General features: G+C 41.6%; 1 long non-coding RNA gene across 1 annotated transcript; it reads left to right on the top strand.

The window, feature by feature from the left end:
- Nucleotides 1–375: 375 nt before the first annotated feature.
- LOC118093882 (uncharacterized) lies at nucleotides 376–21531 on the top strand. The gene is made up of 3 exons (XR_004693706.2): nucleotides 376–614; nucleotides 14203–14309; nucleotides 20049–21531. It is a non-coding gene; the product is annotated as an uncharacterized LOC118093882 (long non-coding RNA).
- The last annotated feature ends 988 nt before the right edge of the window (nucleotides 21532–22519 follow it).

The following is a 22519-nucleotide window of genomic DNA, read 5'->3' as shown; positions in this document are numbered from 1 at the left end:
GGCCCCTTGGGAATTTGGGACTCTCCATGACACAGTGTGAAGCCATGATGGCTAGAGGGCTTTGGGGATGGTTGAGGTTTTTTCAGGGCACTTGGAAGGTATGTCTACTATGATGTGTGAACCAGACTGCTAAAACCATGGAGTTGAAATACAATTGACAAAGGGTGGACTCTCACGCCCTTATTCATTTTATACCCCATAGACAATATCCAAAATTGTCCCAGCCAATGCCAGCAATCACTCAACTCTCCAGAGCATGCAAGAGGGCTGCAAGACAAGAAGAAGAAGAAGAAGAAGAAGAAGAAGAAGAAGAAGAAGAAGAAGAAGAAGAAGAAGAAGAAGAGGAGGAGGAGGAGGAGGAGGAGGAGGAGGAGGAGGAGGAGGAACTCATGTTTGTAGTAGCCAAAGTCTGCACAAGGAGACCACAGTTGGCTATCACTTTATCTTCCCCACCTTTACCTGGGAATGTTAAGCATGTATTACATTGACACTGATGAATTTGTGTGGGTGGGTGTTTTGTTATTTCTTGTTCTATTAATAATTTTTAATTTTGTTGTATTACTGTACAGGTATATGTAAGCTGTCTTGCAAGGCCATCTACTTTGAAAGACAAGGTAAACAGCTACAAAATAAATAAAACTGTGGATTCAGCAGTATATGTCTGTGTTCCAGCTCCCAAGTTACCAGTCTTGATCGTAAGATATAAGTGACATACTTCTGTTTATAAGAGCACAAAAAAATGTTATTTGCCAATGGAGAGAAGCATTCTGCTATTTCTCTTGTTTTTCACAGCATTCCTTAAGAAAGTTTTTTGGGCTTTGTGGATAGAGTCTTATATTGCTCCTGGGAATTCTATTCCCTTGATGATCTTGAAGCAGTGCAGGCCTCTGTGAAAGGACAAAAACTGTTACCAATTAGCATGAAATTCTGACAGTTCTGACCTCTCTCTTCAGGACCCGCTGAGATCTGTGAATAATGACTGTATTTTTAGATGTAGGCAGTAGCCAACATGGTGCCTTCAAGATGTTTTTGGATTACAACACTTATCGTCCCTGACCATTGGCATTACTGATAAGAGTTGGAGTCTAACAACCTCTGGAAGGCACCTATTGGATATAGCTGTAGGGCCAAATAAGCTCTATCCCATAACCATGTTCTTAACTCATTCCCATTGAGATGGGTGTAACTGAAAAGTGGTTGCACCTAGTGGTTGCACAACCACTAGGATGTGGTTGTGCCCGTAATGTACAACCACAAGTGCTGCAGTTACTTAAATTTGAGACTATTTTTTTCTCCAGAAAAACAATAATATACAGCCTACATATTACTATACCAAAGGACATATACATAGCCATATATGAATAAAAACCTGATTATTCACTGCTTTCCAGAGAACATAAATGATTGCGCTGATGCCTTGAAGATTGCCACAACTCTAAGAAGGTGAAAAGTTTGTCAGGTTCATTTCTGTATTGACAAAGAAGAAAAGATTGAGAAGGAGGGGGGAGGTGACATGGAACAGCCTGATGGCAGTACTACCTGTTGGGTTTTGATGTCTCATCACAACTCTGCAGGAAGTCAATCAAAGCATTTAGAAATAGAGGTTTTTTTTTTCTTTAAACAAAGTCTCAGTGGTAGCCAAACCAAAGAATTACTGCGGGGGTTCTGAATTATCAACATTGCTTTGAAGTATTCTATAGGAGGCCATTATTTTCCTGTCTATGATGCAGCTGTCAATGGGCATTTCTCAGAAGGGGATGAAAGAAAGTTTTCATGGTTACAACTCCCATGGATATAGTTTGATATTTTCCATTTATTTAATGTCCAATGTTTAAGTTATTGGGTTTTTTTTTAGGAGTTAATCCACATGTCTTCAGATCTTCAAACTACTATATAGCCACTATGTTAAATAACATCAGAGCAGAAGAGGTCAGACACTCCAAGAGTCTCTATTTTTCAGGGACAGTCCCAGATTTACAGAAGCTGTCTCGGCCTCTGATTTGATCCCAGAATGTCTTGCTTTTCCTTAGGACAGCCCTATTTTCATTGGACAAATGTTGTAGGGTATGGAGTTATGTGACTCCCAAGCCAAGGAGATAAGTAACTATGCAACCTTTAGAAGACACCTGAAGGCTACCCTGTTTAGGGAAGTTTTTAATGTTTGATGTTTTATTATGTTTTTATATATGTTGGAAGCTGCTCAGAGTGGCTGGGGCAACCCAGTCAGATGGGTGGGGTGTAAATAATAAAATTATCATCATAATTATTACTATGGGATTTTCATTGGAGAAATGTTGGAGGATATGGTATCTGCATGCTACATTCCCATCACAAAGCACTCACATAATTTTACTTTCAAATTACATTTAGAGAAATGCAAGCACAGAAATAGCTTACTAGAAATCTATTTAGCAGTGCCACCCTATATATTTGTTCAGAAATATGATGCATTCAGTTCATTGATCCTTACTCCCAGGCAGTGGCGGAGCTTCATGCTCTTCCACCGGGGGCGGAGAGCAGGTGCGCTGCCCCCAGGGACATAGTGCGCGTTCTGGGGGCGGGGCAGGGCACACATTTTGGGGGTGTGGCGTGCCGTGCGGGGGCAGGGTGCATGTTTTGGGGGCGCGGCGTGCCGCCTGTGGGGCGTGGCACCCAGCGCGGGCGAGGGGCAGCCACGATGGCGCCCCTGGGATCGCGCGGCCCGGGGCGGTGCGCCCTCACCGCCCCCATCTTCCTACGCTACTGCTCCCAGGTAAATGTGTATAGAATTGTGGCTTAGGACAGTGTTCTGTTTTGTTTTCTCCTATTGTATTCTTCTGGTGAGGACTTTTGGTTCTTAGTTGGAAATATTTGCCCTTATGGCTAAACTGAAACTTTTCATATAGTGAAGATGTGAGGCTGAAATGTCATGCTTAGAGAATACTTTAGCAACCCCTAAAGACCACAGGGCTGTTGAAATTTGAGGTTGGTTTTATGCATCAAAAAATTAGTCCTGCATAGATTATTAGGTGGGGTTTCTAGATCTAGTAAAATGATGCAGAGCTGATGTTGTGTGATATTGGGCATGATGATTATCCCAACCTGGTTATTTACAAAACACTGTTAAGCAGGAAGACCTTTCCCCAGTTCTCATTTCAAGTTCTTGTTTCTCCAATTCAACCTGTCTCTTCTTCAGGGTATGGTTTGAAGATACATGAGGCTGCCATCTTACTGAAGCTAAGCAGGTCTGGGTTTGATCAGTACCTGGTTTAAGAGGTCACCTGAGAACCACGTATACACTGCCTTGAGTTCCATCTTAGAAGAAAGGTGGGGTATATGTTAGAAATAAAACAAAAGTCAGAAATAAAATAGTCTGAAATATCTGTGAGTAATCAAAGTCATTCACGAACAAGCAATTTCTTACTGGCACAGGAGCTCCAGAGTGATCAAGGTGTTCCAGCTCCCACAAGGGCTGTTCCACTTATTTCAAGGGAGGAATCAGATCAGCATGAACATCCCTTTGCATGTAAAAATTGCTAAGTGTGAGTTAGCCCCTGAGAGCAAGATCATCTCTCTCTCTCTCTCTCTCTCTCTCTCTCTCTCTCTCTCTCTCTCTCTCTGTATTAGCGTGTCTGTGGGATTCTGGATCAGGGTGCTGATTGAGTCCAGTGGGAGTGCTTCTGAGTGGTTTCAAGATTGCAGGCCAATCAGTGGTATTTGCCAATGACTCACTCATTTCTCCAGGGCTATTGTCCTCATTTCTCTCTTTTTTTTATGCCATAATTTCTGTACATTACCCACTCCGGGCTCACATTACACTGACGAGTTACACAATCAAGTCAGCTTTATGAACATAATACTTTACTGTGTGGATGTCACACTGACGCACTGAGCAAATGTTGCCTATGGTCCTGCAGTACGGAATAGATAAAGGTAAATGGACCCCAATGAGCTATTTCTTTCTGTTGAGCTTGCTGCTCTCGAGAAGTGCTCTGATCGTGAAAGGCTTCTTTGTTTCTTTTGGTTATTTAGCAAATTGCTTGATGCGGTGTCTTTGAATTGTATGATGTTGGCAAAGGAAGGGTGGCATGCTTGTAGGAAATCTTCCCATGAAAACCCTAACCACCAGGCAGGGAACAAAAGACAAGATACATATACCCCAACCCAGTAATGTTATACAACCGGCAACCTAAGAAGCAAATCAGGCCGGTGAATACATGCTTGCCAGTTGGTCCACCATCATCCAAATAAATTTATTTCCAGTCTTATTTTTTTTGTATGTTCACATAGAAATCCTGTTTTGTCCCATTTCTACACTAATCAACATTAAAAACAACAACCAATCAGTTAAATACTTATCTACGGTAAATATTCATATTTAAATGTATTTATATATTCATATTGAAATGTATTTTTTGTCAAAAGAAGATTTTGCATCTGAACAAAATGTGATGAGCCTGCATCCACAGTATTTTAACCTTTCAAATTGTATACATTTACACATCCCAAATAAGACCGGGGAAAAGGTTTCATTTAGGATGCGTAAATAATTTGAAAGGTTAAAAAAAGCTATGGAGGTGACTTGAGTCTTTGTACCTTTTTCTGCTGTTGGCCTTTTTGCGTGTTCAGACCTTTAAACCTCCCCCTTAAATAAATTCAGACAAGACTCAAATTCTCAAATGGCAGAATTTTGGCCAGTGAGTGGTTGCATAGGCTCTGGTTTGACTAGCTCCCTGCACCCTTGCAGGTAGTGCTGACCCAGGGCACCAGCATAAATCAGCCTAGGGTGAACACCCGGATAGGCGGAAAGCTGTGAACAGGCTATGTCCGCCACCCAGATGTCCCCCTGGTCACAGGATTGACCAAACCATTGAGTCCCTGGATTCCTTTAATGTAATACCCTTCACATAGGGATGGCAAGAGCGTTCCCCCACCCCTATCACCTGAACCAGAGCCTATCCGCACCTTACAAGTTGTGACGATTTGCTACATGGCAGGTGAAACCCAAATGGCACCAGCCAATCAGTAAGTGGGAAAAATTCCTGCCGTGCCCCTGTCTCAACGACAGACAACACACGACGGCATAGCAAGATCAAGCACACAAGCCCTAAAATTAGGGAGAGGTGGGCGGGTGTTCCGATGCACGCACCGAAAGAGGAAGCTTAGGTATATATAGGTCCTTTGATCCATTTAGCCTGCACCCCATTGGCCTGATTGAACCCTGCATTGAGGGACCTACCAAATGGGTGTTGTGGTTATCCAATCATACTCACCGACAACAGGTTGGTTGCCAGGTCTCACTGCAACACGTGCCCTCTTTAAGGGAGGACCCGATTTGCCCATAATTGCTGACCTTTGACCCAAGACCAACATCACCTGATTTGCCACCTCCATCTGTTTCGAAAGACGGATTTTATGAAATAGAACAACAAACATCAAGATGTAGGAACAAAGATGACAGAACTAAAAAAAGCCGACAAGTCAAAATGAGAGATGTACAAAATTTCAAACTAGTGAGGTAGGCAACATAGGGCAGCATACAGTCTTTCAAAGAGCAAACAGAAATAAAATCCTCCAGTGACTTGTTCCAATAGGATCAAGATTGTACCCCCCCCCAAATATACTTTTGTTTTTGTTGTCTGAGAAACTGTATATGTCAAAACACATTGGGCACATCACATATTGTGATAAAATTCCATTCACAGGAACTCATTTCACTTCCACAATGGTTTTGTTGAATTCAACCTAGTGAGTTTCAGTGCAGTCTTAACACTCTTCCCTGGGAGTAAGGAGGATGCAACCCTTGTTGCCAGTGGGCAGATTGTCTTCCCTAGGCAGGTGCTTGCACTAATCCATTGGTGTTTTTTTTTGCTTTCTCCTATGTGGATTCACAGAACAAATTTGGGCATACATTCCAAGTGCAGAATGTTCCATCCTTCTTAAGTCATGAAGAACATAATCTGAACATCTTTGAAATATCAAGGAATGTGTGCTTAGTTTGAAACTGAGTATGCATAGCTTGAAACTGAGGCAGTTTCCCATGCAAAACATGCTATTGATAACCATTGCCATCCCCTTGTCTTATACTGTACAAACACTTTTTGGACTAAGCAAATAGTGATGTACTTTCATCGGGTTAATAGAGATTTACACTAAATACAATGTACACAATAAACATGTGCAATAAAGATTGCTTACACTAGGCTTCCTCACTCTGGTGTCCTCCAGATGTTTTAGACTTCAACTCTCATCATGTTGGTTGCGGCTGATGGGAGCATGAATCCATCAACATATGACGTGTGCCAGGTTCAGAATGGCCCGCTTGCGCTATTAAAGTGTGTGTATCTACAAGCACACAGAAAAATCTGTCATTTCAGCAGTGAAAACATGATATCTTGAAAATGTTGATTTTCCTACTGCTACCTTTCTGAAACACAGATGGGGAAAGGAATAGTTTCTGCAGCAGCTGTTCTAAGCTGTGAATGTCTGCCTGGTAGGGAATCACTGAGTTCCCTATTTCTCCATGGGCTGCAAATATTTTATTTACTAAAAGAAAACAAAGTCACCAAATCCCCCTCCATCCTTATGAGATGCTATTGCAGGCAGATTGTTTTCTGCTCAAATTGCCACTGGCATCTGTATTCTCCAGCTTTGGGGGTAGGAAGAACAGAGAGAGAGAGAGAAACCACCAACTGAGGCCTGAAGTGTCACATCAAGCAGATGCAATCATTGAAGAAGAAACAGCCCTTAGGTGTGTCCAGATGGTGGCTTTGAAGGGGAGGAACTGTGCAGCGTGTGTCAGTCTTCCATGAAGCACATGCAGTAACAACTTTGCGTAATGCTAATCACCTCTCTGCCTCTGCGGTTACCCAACACTGAAAGAGAACAGGGAGTGTGGACAAGAGGCACTGTTGTAAGGTTGTAAGAAGTACTTGGTTAAGCGTGTGAGCTATGAGCTGTAAGTCCCTGACATCACTAAGCAGCTTTGGAAAAGTCATTGGTTCATAATTATTGATGTTATAATTTCCTACACAATCCATTTTTGCAGTACAGTTGTACCTTGGTTGTCGAACAGAATCTGTTCCAGAAGTCCATTCGACTTCTGAAAATGTTCAACAACCAAGGCCTGTTTTCCGATTGGCTGCTGGAGCTTCCTGCATGCAATCGGAAGCCACAAGAGTCAGCATGGAATGGTGTTTTTTTTTTTAAAAAAAAAAGGTAAAGGACCCCTGGGCGGTTAAGTCCAGTCAAAGGCGACTTCTGAAAATGTTCGACAACCAAGGCCTGGTTTCCGATTGGCTGCTGGAGCTTCCTGCATGCAATCGGAAGCCACAGTAGCCCCGTTGGACGTTTGGGTTCCAAAGAACATTCACAAATTGGAACACTCGCTTCCGGGTTTGTGGCGTTCGGGAGCCAAAACGTTTGATTTGCAAGGCATTCGGGATCCAAGGTTCGACTGTATGTGAAACCTCTGGTGGACCAACCGAACTGAGAGGGGTTGATTGTTAGTTGGCACCTCCATTTGTGGATTAGATGCACAGTCACCAAGAAACAATTTAGGAAAGCCCTGAAAATGAGAGCAAATGAGAGACTAAAGAATCAAGAGAGAGAGAGAAGGTACCACTGCTATAAGCTATGAGTACCCCTCAAGCCATCAGCATAATAACCTTCTCTATACACCACATATGTTTAGCAGGCCAGACATATTTCAGTAATCCTAATACTTTCCCAATTAGTTTAGTTGAATTCTGCTATACTCAGATACTGTCCAACTGTAGACTGAGCTAAACCTCCAATGGGTAGCATGGCAAGAGTTGGCATGTATTTCAGAAGACTTTGGCTTATGATTATAGAGAATGGAGATTTAAATATGACATTGAAGTTAAGATTTTGAGGGATAATGAGATAACGCCTGAGCTTTCCATCTGTGGTGCTTCAGAAGCTTATGCAGGTTGGTAGGGGATCTCTCTGAACATCAGCTGGAGAGCTACCAGCTAGTTATCAAAGTCAGGTTATTGGACATCCTTTCTGACTGTACTACTCAAAAGTGTATGCCTGAATATGCTCTGATATGGGTATTAATTTCACTCTCATATATGCTTCGGACAACAGCCCACGGGGGGTTACAAGGCACCACTTTGATAATTCTGATCCTCCTAAGTTCTCCAAAGTGCTAATCCTTTGTAAGAGCATTTAGACCATATTTCCCAACACTTTTGGAAAAATTTAAAGCAAAGGAAAGACAGTTATTGATGCCACCAGGTACCATGTAGTACCGGCCAAAGTGTATCTTTTGTATCCATCTGTCTTTCCTCCCTTTGAACCTTTTGTTTTCCTCACAGCCGTCTTCACTTGCTTTAAACAGATGGTATAAAATCAACATTTCTTTGTCAGCTTCCAGTGTAAGTCAAGAGAATTCCCAATGGATAATATATCAGAAGACTACATGCACTGCCTGTAGTAGATACCTATTTCAGGTAATACGTTTTAAAGATAGCATTTGGACTCAGTCTAACAGCACACCCTATCTGCTTTTCAGCTAGTCACACCCAAAATCACTAGGAACTTGCATTCAGAAATGCAGCAGCTGACTATTCCTAATGGCACCTCCCCATTTAATTGTTTTTTTTTTTACTTTGCACTCACAGCACACACCCACTCCTCTCTTTCCCTCTGCCAAATTAAGATCCTTGAGAGTAGCACCAGAGTGCAGAATTCCGCAACTGGGGGCTAACTCACACATGCGTATATCACATGTGCACATGATCAGAATGGATCTCTTCTCACTCAGCGGGGCTTCCCTTTGTTCTATAGCACAGAGTGTTGCTGAAGTGTAGGTGGGTTCCCACCAGGCAAGACACAGTGATAACAGCAGGAACCTTTTTTGAACTAACAGGACTGGACAACAGAGGCAAAGAAGCTGCTTATATACATTTCTGAAGGCCTGGGCCACTCCCATTCCCAGCGTGATTGGCTGTCTAAACTTCCAAGCTGCGAATCATGGCTCAGAGTTTAAGGGCCAATGGCAGACATGACACTGTTTTATGGCCTGTGACTTCCTGCTGGTTTACCTTCTCTTTCATGACCCATCACCAACAGATGTGAGTACGCGTCAAAAAAGAGAAAGGATTCCTGACAAACTTACATGCTCATTGTGCAGTGAAGGAGGGACTGCTAGAAATTTAAACTTGCAAGAATTCCATTTTACTTGGGTCAATTTTATGCTGCATGTTCATAGTTCATTTACAAACATGTTGGCAGTCTAGACATTATATTAATTAATGGAACCCTTTTGTGTTGGAGCAAAAGAGCTTTTTTTTTTTTAAAAAAAAAGCACAATCTTGAAGTAATTGCAGCCCTAATTATGGTGCACAAAGAGCGAAAACTCTTTTGTAAGCAGCTTTAGCACTTTGAATTTGTGCAATTAATTGTAGCGCTCACATCTTCTTTCCCTAGTACTTTATTTCTTAAAGAAATTTGGAAGTCTAGAATCGGAAGGACCTTCAAAAGTCATCCATTTTAATCTCATGTAATGGCCAGGAACCTCCCAACATCTTTAAACGGATTAAGCTGCTCCTATAATGACATATAATCAAATTAAATGATAGTATCCTGAAACGGAAGAGTTGCAGGGACAGGTTGAAGCCCCTGCAGCAAATGTATCTGTAGAAAAAAGGGGGGAGATTAAGAAAAAACATAGGCTGTGTACATTCTATACCTTTAAAGCACATTTGAAGCATATTCTTTCCCTCAGAGATTTCTGGGCACAGTAGTTTACCCCTCACAATTCCCAGCAACTGACAACAAACTACAGTGTCCAGAATTCTTTGAGGGGGGGGGAGGAATGTGTTTCGAATGTCCTTCAGAAGTATAGTGTGTATGTAGCCTTAGCTAACAGTGAAAAGCTCCGTGTTTTTCCACCAACCATTCTGGAATAGACAGAAAAGGGGGAGGCGGGCAGAAGGGACTTCTTTATATTGAGTCGTACCAATGGTCTAGCAAGCCCATTAAGTGCAATAAGACCTGCACCAGCAGTTAGTAGTACTAGATCTTTGGAGAAGGGGCTTACCATCACTGTGGCAATTTGTCCTCCTCAACATTTGCCTTTTGCTGCTGTCAGTCTCCTCTGGTTGAGAGATGGGGGAGCCAGCTGTATGCCATCCAGCCTGTATGCCAGCCATATGTCATCTACCCCTCCTCTCTGAACTGTATTTGGAAGGCACCAATACAAGTTCCAGAAACTTTCTTGTTGACTAACTCTTATTTTGCTTCTGTTTGCCAAATTGTTGATTCTTGACATTTTTTTAAAAAAATTACTGGCCTGTAATGTGTATGTTTGTATTTCTAATGCTCTGTATTTTGATGCTTTGAATGTTTGCTGTAAGCTGCTTTGGGCACAGCTCATTGTAGAAAAGTGGAATATAAGTAAACTCTATCAATGAATGTTAACAGCTCTTCGGAATCTCAGGAACCCTTTTTCTAGTTCCTATGAAAACTTTTCTTACTGGGGCAACCATCCCCAAACCGGTGCCCTCCTGACAATTGGCCATACTGGGTAGGACTGATTGAGTTATGAATTAAAAACACCTGGAGGTACCAGGTTGACGAAAGCTGAACTAGACAGTCTGGAAGATCATGCACTTAAAATCTGTGCTGTGCATTGCTAAGCTACTGCCTATCCACCACTCTGATTCTTTCTACTAATGACTACAAAGACTTTGCAATCTTTCTCTCACTCAGCTTAGAAAATGACTTTCATATGGGTTCACGGTATAGAGCTGTGAACAGGGGGAGCAGCTTTCGTTATCTGGAGTTGAAAACACTTTAAAGACATTTGCATTTTTAAAATATAATTAAAGCTGATTTGTTTAAATGTAGAACAGGGAAAACATTTCACAACAGCCAAATGGCCTGAGGTCCCTGCTATCTGCCAAACGTAATTTTTTGATTGACAGGGATTTGAGGATGGATTAAGGCATTTGAAATAGCCACAAAATATTCAGCATCCACTTACAAAGCTCCCCTCTTTGCTCATATAATACGGGGTATTCCCCATGTAGTATGGAATTGCAGTCTAGATACTAATTCAGAGATTCCAACGCTTCACCCTTTGCATGTCCATCATTCAAATGACTGCTGCGCTCCCACGGGATGGTCTGCCTGTAGTAGTAGAGCTTCTGAACAAGAGCAGTTCCACTTAAACTAGGCTTCCAAACAACGTTACCACATCAGCTATACACTTTTTTGGGGGGGGGAGGAATTTTGCAGTGGTGAACACTCCTAATCTGCATCGTGAAGGACAGCACACAAATGTCTCTGCATGTTCCAACGTGAGGCCATTGAAAGGTGTTTCCGCAAGGTGACCATAAAGCATAAAGCCATAAACTGATCTGATTTCATGCACTTGGGTTCTCTAACGGTTAATTCTTCAAGGAAGTCATTTGCGGTCTCCATGGGATTGCCTATTGTTTTTATGCACCTTTAACTCAGCCATGTATGCATTATCCTGGAAGCATGTGGGTGTGCTGTGGGAACCAAAATACATATGACTGCTATGACTAAAGAGGTACATTTCTTTCTCCTCTTTTATCATGGCAGTTGCATGTACTAATGTACAGGTGTCTATTTTCATATATCAGATGGTTATTAAGCAGCTTAGAACAATATGAAGACAGGAGTATTACATGTGATTGCAGCCACTTAGCTGCCCCCTAAAGAAAGCGCTGAATGCTAAGTACATTTCAGTTGCCAAAGACAGGATGAGCACAGAGTGTACAATGGATGACTATTTGAATGCAACCGTTGTAAACAGCTTTCATGGTTTGCCAGATGTACAGTACCTATGCCTTTATTAGTTTTATGATTATAGCCAGCAATATTCATTACCATAAAACTAGCTATAAATATGTACTTAGAGAGTACATTATAAACCAATATGTTTCTTAATGGTTCCCATGCACTATAAAACAAATAGTGTAAACATGCAGGAACAAAATACGATCTGTTATAATTTTGTTTTGTTTTTAAAACCAAGACAAAGATGTGTGAATTATTTCTCATGTGCTGTCTTGAGGGAAATGGGAGGTGTGTCAAAAGAAAAATCAGAATGGACAAGATGGCTGATGAGAGGTTACTGGTTTTAGCCTTTACTTTGAAAGGTTGACAAACTTGTCATTACCACGATCAGTTTTCAGTATAAAACCTTTGCAAGTGTGACATAGCAGAGGTGTTGAATGCTATTGCTGCAAAATGTGAAATACAAAGTCATAAAGTGATTCCTGCAAATAATGCACTTGTAGAGAATCGGGGCAGGAATAATATTTGGGCTTCATAAGCTGCTTACATGGCTTATGAAGTCAGTCTGTGATAAAATAAAATAGCTAATGCTATTCTAGGCTGCATCAACAGAAGCATAGCATCCTGATCAAGGGAAGTAATAGTTCCACTCTATCCTGCCTTGGTCAGACTACAGCTAGAGTACTGTGTCCAGTTCTGGGCACTACAGTTTAAGAAGCAAATTGACAGGCTGGAATGTGTGCATAGGAGGGCAACCAAGATGATCAATGGTCTGGAAACCAAACTTTATCAGGAATGGTTGAGGAGGGGTATGTTTAGCCTGGGGAAGAGGAGACTGAGAGGAGATATGGACTACTGCAATGCGCTCTACGTGGGGCTACCTTTGAAGGTGACCTGGAAACTGCAATTAATCCAGAATGCGGCAGCTAGACTGGTGCCTGGGAGCGGCCACCGAGACCACATAACACCCGCCCTGTGGAACGCCCTCCCACCAGAGGTCAGAGAGATAAACAACTACCTGACATTTAGAAAATACCTAAAGGCAGTCCTGTTTAGGGAAGTTTTTAATCTGTGATATTTTAATGTATTTTGGTATTTGTTGGAAGCCGCCCAGAGTGGCGGGGAAAACCCAGCCAGATGGGCGAGGTATAAATAAATAAATAAATAAATAAATAATAATAATAATAATAATAATAATAATAAGATATGATAGCCATCTTCAAATATCTAAAGGGCTGTCACATGGAAGATGGAGCAAACTAGTTTTCTCCTGCTCTGGAGGCTGGGACCTAAACTCTAAAATTCTATGATTCTATGAAGGCTGTTCATAAGGCTTACTCCTTGCAGACATCTGCACCAAGGCATGGATATCCATTCAGGGACACACATGAGAAGTAGCAAGTAGAAAACTGAGCTGTGAATCAGGAATTTCCTTGTTCAGATCTTGCTTCTGCCATGAATTCGTAGCACTGCAGGCAAACCACTCCCTGTCAGCCACAGTTCTCCACTACCACCCATCTGCAATATGGCAGATGATAATACTGACTTACCTTACAAGTTGTTTGTAAGGACTACTGCAAGATAATGCATGTGAAATGCTCTGAACACTTGGAAGTGCTGTACAACTGTGAATTACAGTATTATTAGATTAGGGTCACTAACTGGAAATAATATTTCATCATGTTATATGAACAGCTGACAGTTTGGACAATGACCAAATGGGATATTTGTCTTGTCACAAGTGTGATAAATTAAAGGTATCTGTTGCTAATTAGTCTGACTTCTGGGTATATTTTGATATTACATTGCAGAAATTAGTTTAAGACCACTGAACAAAATGATGTGATTGTACAATACTTGTGTATTTTACTTTGCATGAGATTTACACGTGAATCATTATTATTCCCAAACTGTGACTTTTGGATGTTTTTCTACGACTGCGATTCTGTATCTGTGAGGTCAGATTCTAGCAGAGGAACCTGCTGAACTGGTCAAACTAGTTTCTTTGCTAGGTTAATGGTGGTAACTGTTCTGTACTGAATCCAAAGCTATGGCTTTGGGGGCACCATTCCCCTGAAAACTACATGGGAAGGAAAGATCTGTTGGAGTGTTAATGCTGTGAGCCCTTCCATCCTATACTCAGATTGTATATACATGCAGATAAAACCATGTATCTTGAAGACACTACAGACTCCATTGAATGAGTGCTAGCACTTCTGGAGTCTCTTATTGCTGGGGACTGGGATGCATACAGCACTATGTACGAAGCATTTAAAAACCAAACAGCTAGAATTATAGGACCAAGGCAGCTATTTGAAAGAAGTGCCAAGCTGCTGGGTTTGTACTGACTGTGCTCTAAGTCTGCTTTCACTCAGGTATGAATTTAAAGTGGACACGGCAAAAAGCAGCTCTTTATTTTCTTGACAGATGAATGAAAATGGATCCCCTTGTGGCATCACACCAAGACTGAAGTGTATTGCACCTGGAATCTGGATGAAAACCCATCTCATTTCCCTATCCCTGACAGGCACGAGGTAGGCAACCAAGCTGAAAATTTGCCAGCTGTATAATGTGAAACTTCATTTGAATTTCAATGAAAAGGTGATGCATAAAAAAGAGACCTGGCTCACAAGGCAGCAGATTTTGCTTTTAAGTGCATACTAAATATTAAGCTTGTTATGCCTATTCAGCACAAAAGACAGGTACATTTTCAAAAGTAATTTTAAAAGTTAGAAGTCGGACCTCCAACGAAATGTTGTAGCATGAAGTGCTCATGCTGAGTGTTCTAGACAGCAATGCCCTTTTGCAGGATATTCCATTCCATTCCTCCTTCCTTCCAGTGTTACATGCCCCCCCCCCCCAGCCTGCCAGCGTTCTGTGGCCATTGATCAAACTTAGTCCTCATTGGGCTCTTTTGGGTTCCTTCCGTCTTGACATTTTTCTCTGGAAGACCTCTGGCCCATTGCCTAGCTGCTGCTTACAAGAAGGTAGAGGCAGTGGTGAGGTCAGCATGGTGCAAACACACCAGCAGGAGTGCCAGATTGGCTCCACCCATGCATTTGCACATTGCCATCACCCCAAACTTTTATCTCTTAGTAAGAAGCAGCAGCACATCTGAGTGGTGGCCAAGTGTGTGGTGCCACCCCACCCCACTATCCACTACCACCTTAGTTAAAGTTGCCACCCGAAATCTTGCTTTACTTGCTTTCATTTCGATATTCATTAGGCCCAGCACTTGCAAGCAGAAATCAACCATTCCTGCCGCTTGTGCAGGAACGACCCACTGATTAATGTTCCACAATATAGTTTCTCGTGCATGGAGAATCAGAGCCAAGTAGTTGCTAACTACTTTTGAAGTCTTATTTCCTTTATCTTTAATGCCATCATCAGTTACCTAAGATATTCCAAATTGTCAGCACAGAACTCGCATAAAGAGAACTCTCTGGGCCTATTAAAGTAGGCTGTAAAAATTCTAATGCTGGTCACATGTTCCTGATGTAATGTGAGCTCCAGCTCTGGGAAACATTTATCTGCGCAGAAACATCTAATAAATAGATGTTTCTATTTATCTGAAGAAGTGTGCATGCACACGAAAGCTCATACCAAAATAAAAACTTAGTTGGTCTTTAAGGTGCTACTGAAGGAATTTTTTTATCTAATAAATAGTCACACTATCCATTCAGTTCTATCCATTCAGATGCCATGACGGCCTTCAAGACAGTGTTGCTGTTTGCATGGTAAACAATCATTAAGAGGAAGCATAAATTGGGATGAAAGAATCACATTGTTTTTATCAACAGAACAGATGATTGCATACTCCCCAAAGGCTGACCATACCAGAAATGGTTACGTTCATTGTGAAAAGAAAAAGGAAAGAAAAGAAAAGCATCAAACTAAAGCGTGCGCTAGCATTTCAGGGTTTGTAGTCTTGAATAAAAGAATTGATTATTATGAATTAAGACTAGATTGGATGCCATTAGCTTAGTTAGTGATTCAAAATAATAAGCTGGGACACCTCCTTTCCCCTTAGTGAGTTATTGGGATCTAGTGAATAGGCAGGTGCAGTTCAATAATCTATCATTTTAGATTTTGAGTTTATTTTATTTTTATCTGTTCAGTTGTTACAGCAATAACTTTTAAAAGGTAACTGGAGAGAAGCTCAGGACAGACAAAAAGAAGTACTTTTTCACATTATGAAATTCTCTATCCACCAACTTAGACAAATTCCTGGTGGATAAAGCTATCAATAGCTACTAGTAACAATGGCTATATATTGTCTCCAGTATCAGCAATATGCCTCTGAAATCTATTTGTCATGGATCACAACTGGGAGGGATCTATTGCACTCATGTCCTCCTTGTGAGCTTCAGCTGGCACCTGGTTGGCCATTGCAGCCAACAGGTTGCTATGGTCGGATCCAGCAGGACTCTCCTTCCATGTTTATGTCTTTTGTTTTGGGGACATCACAGCATTAACAATTACAACACTAAATAGTGTTTCATAACACTAAATTCCTCTGCTATGCTTGACTAGGAGATTTGGTTTTAATCCTAAATCATATCATGCCACCTTTCTTGGTATTTAGCTTTCAGACCATAATCAAGACAAACAATGATGAAATCCAACTGCTTTTAAGTGAAATTAATGAAGTCTCTTTCTGTCTATAGGAGTTTTGTTTACTAAGCCGAAGGCAAGAAAACATGTACAATAGGAACATTTGTCATGAGAAAGAGAAAGGTTAACAACCTTTGCTGCTGGGACAGAGAAGTTGATTGTTAAACCAATAAACCAAAAACCACATGCAGCGAAGCATGATCTGTGCAAACCACTTTTAAATACTGGTTTTCTTGCAGCAGTAAATCTAAGCACGTAGATAAACAGACTGGTAGCCAGGAAGATCACAACACCAAAGGCTATATTATTTGAAAAGGTGATGTCTAATTTTGGTCCACTCTTTATAAACATCTCCTTCACATTTTTTTTTTCTGGTAAAGAAGGGTTTTCAGAGACAATCAGACAGAAACAACTTTCCCTTGAACATTGCCTAGTTCTCTTATGAGCTTTATATGTTAGTTACAAGACACTGAACATGGCCCAATGGTTGAGAGCAGCCAGTGCAGTCTGCTTAACATAAGTGCAATATCCACACTGCTCAACTCAACAACTGGGCTATAGTGTTTTGCACTGACTTCTGCTTCTGGACCAGCCTCAAACTTACATACTTACTTACTTACTTTATTTATTTGGTGTACCTGTAGATTTCAGGAGGGATAAAACCCTGTTGAACTCCACATTGATTACTCCATGGGGCTGGAAAACATCCCCCCAAGCAACACCATCCAAGTAGGACCAGAGCCACCAGAAAGCAGTGCCACCCACTCCTAACTCGGCCAGCCGCTCCAGAAGGATACAATGGTTGGTGGTACTGAAAGTCGTCGAGAGGTCAAGGAGAATTAACAGGGAAACGTTTCCCCTTCCTCTCTTGATTATGACAGAAGTCATAATAAAGAGCAGGCACCCCCAAACTACGGCCCTCCAGATGTTTTGACCTGCAACTCCCATGATCCCAAGCTAACAGGACCAGTGATGGGGGAAGATGGGAATTGTAGTCCAAAACATCTGGAGGGCCGAAGTTTGGGGATGCCTGATAAAGAGCAACCAAAGCAGTTTCTGTGCCATAACTGGGCCTAAACCCCGACTGAAATGGATCTAGAAAATCAGTTTCATCCAAGAGCACTTGGGTGTGGTCCACAACCACCCACTCTAGAACCTTGCCCAGGAAAGGGAGATTAGCAAGTGGCAATAGTTAGTCAGATTTTTCCAGGGAGAGTTTCTTAAGGAGCAGTTTTACTGCTGCCTCCTTTGAGCAGGCAGGGTCCACCCCCTCTAATAAACAGACATTAACCATCTCCTTGGCCCAGCCAGCTGTCCTCTCCCTGATAGTTTTTATCAGCCAGAGGCACAAGGGTGCAGAGAGCAAGCGGTCACCCTGACTGATCCAAGCACCTTGCTCATTTAGATAGGAGGCATTCACCAGGGTGTGGTAAAGGACTTTAAGATTTTTTAGCAATGCTATCTATAATTTTGAATCCTCTATAAATATGTTAATGAGCCTTTATCTTTTGTAGTGAATAAATATGTTAACAAGCCTTTATCTTTTAGTCCTCAAACATGATCTTAGTAGGGTTGTTGAAATAACCAGTGTTTGAATGTGTAAATAGAAGTATGACACCTAAATCCCAGGGGTTGTATCCAATGTCAGTACTATTCACAGCAGACCTATTGAAATTAATGGACATGACAAACTTAGCTGGAATTAAATGAATATTGCTCAGATTAGACTCATTGGAATTAATGGACCTAACTTAGCCATGTCCATTAATTTCAGTGGTTGTACTCGGAGCAAAACATAGCTTAATACCACCACTAAATTCTAATGGGTCTACTCTGAAAATAACATAGTTGGATACAGCTCCAGATTCATTGATTGATTGATTGATTTAATTCAATATGTCATATGATAGACGTCATTGAATTCACTGTTTTGTTCTTAATTATAGATCCAATCCTGGTGGTAGGTTTTCAGAGTTGGAAAACTAGTATAAGTCTGAGTGCCGCATGCCAAACTCTTGACATCTGGCAAATCTAAACACAGTCCTTGCCTCTAGCACTGTTAAAAACAGCGAGCTTAATCTCATTTAGCTGATCCTAATGAATAAAAATAATCTCTCTGGGAAGCAATCTTTCTTTCTTTCTTTCTTTCTTTCTACTTTACTACATATGGATTATGGCGCCTTTCTATTAAAGCATTTTAGCTCCAAAAGAGTATTTGAAATGTCATAATTAATAAGATTTTGTGTTTGAACTTTGCAGCCACTAAGACATTTAAAGCAACTGAAGCACAGTCCTCTTCAGTCATTTATTTCTTTCATCCTTCAGACATCAGTTTTCTGTTCAACCCCCAGAAGATTTTTCTTTTAGCAGATCTGCAAATGAGGGAAGGCTGGGGCGACCACAACCAACTGTACCTTGAAAATGTCTGTCTGAATTGTGCCCAATTAAGTCATTGTTGCAGAACATAAATAAAAACCAATCTAATTCAATTGAAATCACAGCATTGGCTCCAACAGTTTTTTAGCAGCCCAACAACTTTTGAAATGTCATCATTTTGATAGCTGGTATGAGGTGATGGAGATAAGAAGAGTGCAGTTGAATACCTGAGAGTTTTTCTGTCCATCCTCTGGCAGCAGAAGTAGAACAGTCATCAGGGATGGTAACCACTGAAAACATGACCCGGAAGCTGTACACCGGCTCCCTCAGCCATTAAAGCGAGATGAGCGCCGCAACCCCAGAGTTGTCCACGACTGGACCTAATGGTCAGGGCTCCCTTTACCTTTACCTTTTACAGATTCTGCTGCTCTGGGCACTGAGCCTAGGGGGCGCCATAAGGCATCACAACTATGATGTAGTGAGCAGAAGGGAGGGTGAGAGGCGAATGGGGGGTGCCAAATTTTAGGTTTCCACAGAGCACCGCTGAAATTTCAAAGAGTAAAATCCACCCCTGCTGAAAATCTTCCATGAATCTGTCTAATCTGCCTTTAAAGGCATCCAAATTGGTGGCCGCTACCACTCCACCACCACCACCTTCTGCCTTAGTTTGATCGTGCAGGAATTGGGGGGTCCTTGAAGCGACAGGTGGTGAGTCGTGGTCATGCAACCCCCTCTCTTGACACTTTATTTCAACCCATGGAAGGAATTGTGCAAAGTCCCCTATGAGATGAAATAGCACACATTTAGGCTGCCTCCGCTTGGGGGAGGCGCTCTTCTGACTTACGGTAAGTTGTTAACATTTATGTTTTTGTTTCCTTCCAGAACATAGACTTTAGCTGTGCACCAGAGACTCTGCACAAAGAATGATGATGCATTATTTACAAAACCTTCAGCATTAAGCCAGTGTATGACAGGGTGCTCTTAATCAATATGGGAAGATTTTGAAAATGATTAACTGTCGCAATTAAATCTGAATCCTTTGTGAAAATACACACCATTCATGGAGCTATTACATTGTTGTTCGGCAATCCATCAAAACAAAGGAATGCACATGCAAATAAACATGTCATTTTTTATATTGTTTACTACAGAAAGAGTGACAAACAGCAGAGAATGGGCAAGATTGGGGAATATCTGGAGCAGATGATGATGATGATGATAATAATAATAATAATAATAATAATAATAATAATAATAATAATACTGTAATGTGCACTTTACAGGGATTCCTGATGCTATTGCTGTGGAAGAATTGACTGAGGGAAGAATTGACTTCCATTGCTCACCAACTGCTGTGATGGTGTTGCCAGGAGATAGCTTTGTATCAATTGTCATAAACGGCCATCCTTCTGCTGGAGTTCTGCTGTGTTTGTATGTTGCATGCATCGTATGAAGGAATAAATTCCTCATAAGAATGACCCTCCAGATAAGACAATGACCTATCTAGTCCAGCATTCTGTTCACCTTGTGACTACCCAGATGGCTGTGTGAAACCCTCCAGCAGCACCCAGATACAAGAGCCCACTCCCCTCCTGTGGTTTCCAGCAACTAGTATTCAAAAACATTACTGCCTCTTAACAGAAAGGAAGAGCATAACCATTGTGGCTAATCATTGTGGCCAGTAGCCACTGATAGCCATTTCCTCCATGATTTTGTCCAACTCTCTTTTAAAGCCATTCTCCTAAAAGGATACATGCAAGCTTTTGAATTATGGTGCTGGAGGAGACTCTTCAGAGTCCCATAGACTGCAAGAAGATCAAACCTATCCATTCTGAAGGAAATCAGCCCTGAGTGCTCACTGGAAGGACAGATCCTGAAGCTGAGGCTCCAATACTTTGGCCACTTCATGAGAAGAGAAGACTCCCTGGAAAAGACCCTTATGTTGGGAAAGATGGAGGGCACTAGGAGAAGGGGACGACAGAGGACGAGATGGCTGGACAGTGTTCTTAAAGCTACGAACATGAGTTTGACCAAACTGCGGGAGGCAGTGGAAGACAGGAGTGCCTGGCGTGCTACGGTCCATGGGGTCACGAAGAGTCGGACACGACTAAACGACTAAATAACAACAATATCCATCATGATGTTTGTTCAGATGGCCCCACTTGCCATTATTATGAACCATTTGTTTTACTGTTTTATTTGACGTTTTAAATGAAAAGTAATTGTTTTTGAACTAAGATTGAACTAAGATGGATACCTTTCGCAGAAAAAGTCAGTTTGACAATGGGGGTTGAATGGTTTGAGGAAGGTTGTAGCCTCTGCTTGCTCCTCCTTGGTTAAAGGAGGATCCCGGTAAAATGATCCGGGAGGATATGCTTCTGTCCAAATGCCCAGGCGAGAGCAAGGGCCATAGCACTCCCCCAACAAGGATCCCTTGGGGGCACCCCTATTTGATGTGGGTCATTAGGGCTCACCCTAGTGGTGGTTTGCTCTTAGCTGCACTTCCAGCAAATGGACTGGGCAGAATATGGCTTTACCCAATGCCTAAGCCAAAACCGTTCACATCCGTAATCAATAAAGTTGTGGCCTTATTGAACCCAATCTCTATATCTTCTGTCTGGTCTGGTTATTTCACAATTAGGGAGCAAAGGGGTTATGGAACCTTGACACACCTTGACACACAATTTGTTTTCCATTGATTCCTTCAACATCCCTTGGCTGGATTAGGGAAACAAAGCCAAAGTCTCAATGTGCTAGACTGTTCATCTATTCAGTCCAACACATGGAAGCAAAAAAGAGAGATTTGGTTTTAATATATGTGCAGCCCTCTTCTTTATACACCACATGAGCTCAGGGGTATACAACACAGAAGCCTGTCAAGTTGCCGGGATCAGATGGCCCACTCTCCTTTGCTTGAGCTTTTATCCTGTTTCATTGACTTTGCCTCCAGCCATCCTGCACATCTGCGATTTCTGATCCCAGAAGACTCCAAAGCTCCTATTATATATGCACCTCTAAGTTTGTTAGCAACAGGTTGCATCTCTTCTATGAAAACAATGTCATGACCTGCCTTTTTGTTTAACTTGTCAGCCAAAAGGTAGCAAATCAAATATTAATGTTAGATTTCCCAAATCAACACTGAATGGTAATAGGTCTGTTGTCAGAAGCCAAATCGTTTGAATTGTTCAATAGGCAAACAGAAAAGCTGTTGATGGAGAGCATCTGGATTTTTGTTTTCCTGTTTACCTCCAAGGAAGCTAAAGGAAACTGTTTCATGTTGCTCTCTTGCCTCGACTGTAAGAAATATTTCAAGTGAAGCCTCTCTTCCGAGAAGGAGATTGTCTTGTGATTGATTTGTCAAGTTTCTTGAGGTTGGAAAATAACTTGTAACATTTTGAAGCTGCAGCCCAAATATATATAGTACCTCGTTCCCACAATACATATCACAGAAACAGGCATAGATAAGAGGTAAGTAAATACATTTCCTCTGCTGGCATGCAAAAAAATATTGTTAGAAATGTAGCAAATGCTCTGGGCTAAGGTTACCAGACATCCCCGTTTCCCGGGGACAGTCCCCGGATTTACAAATCAGCCCCCATACAAGTTGAAAAGCATTCCCTGGATTCATTGAAAAAAATCTGGTAACCTTACTCTGGGCTCCTCAACTACCCTGTCAATATTGTACATTTTCCCCATGTCATACAGTATTGATGCATCTTAAATTTTCAAACATATACAGCCATGATAGAATGGG

The sequence above is a fragment of the Zootoca vivipara genome, chromosome 5 (genome assembly GCF_963506605.1).
Source record: "Zootoca vivipara chromosome 5, rZooViv1.1, whole genome shotgun sequence".
NCBI lineage: Eukaryota > Metazoa > Chordata > Lepidosauria > Squamata > Lacertidae > Zootoca > Zootoca vivipara.
This window is presented reverse-complemented; position numbering and strand designations above follow the sequence as displayed.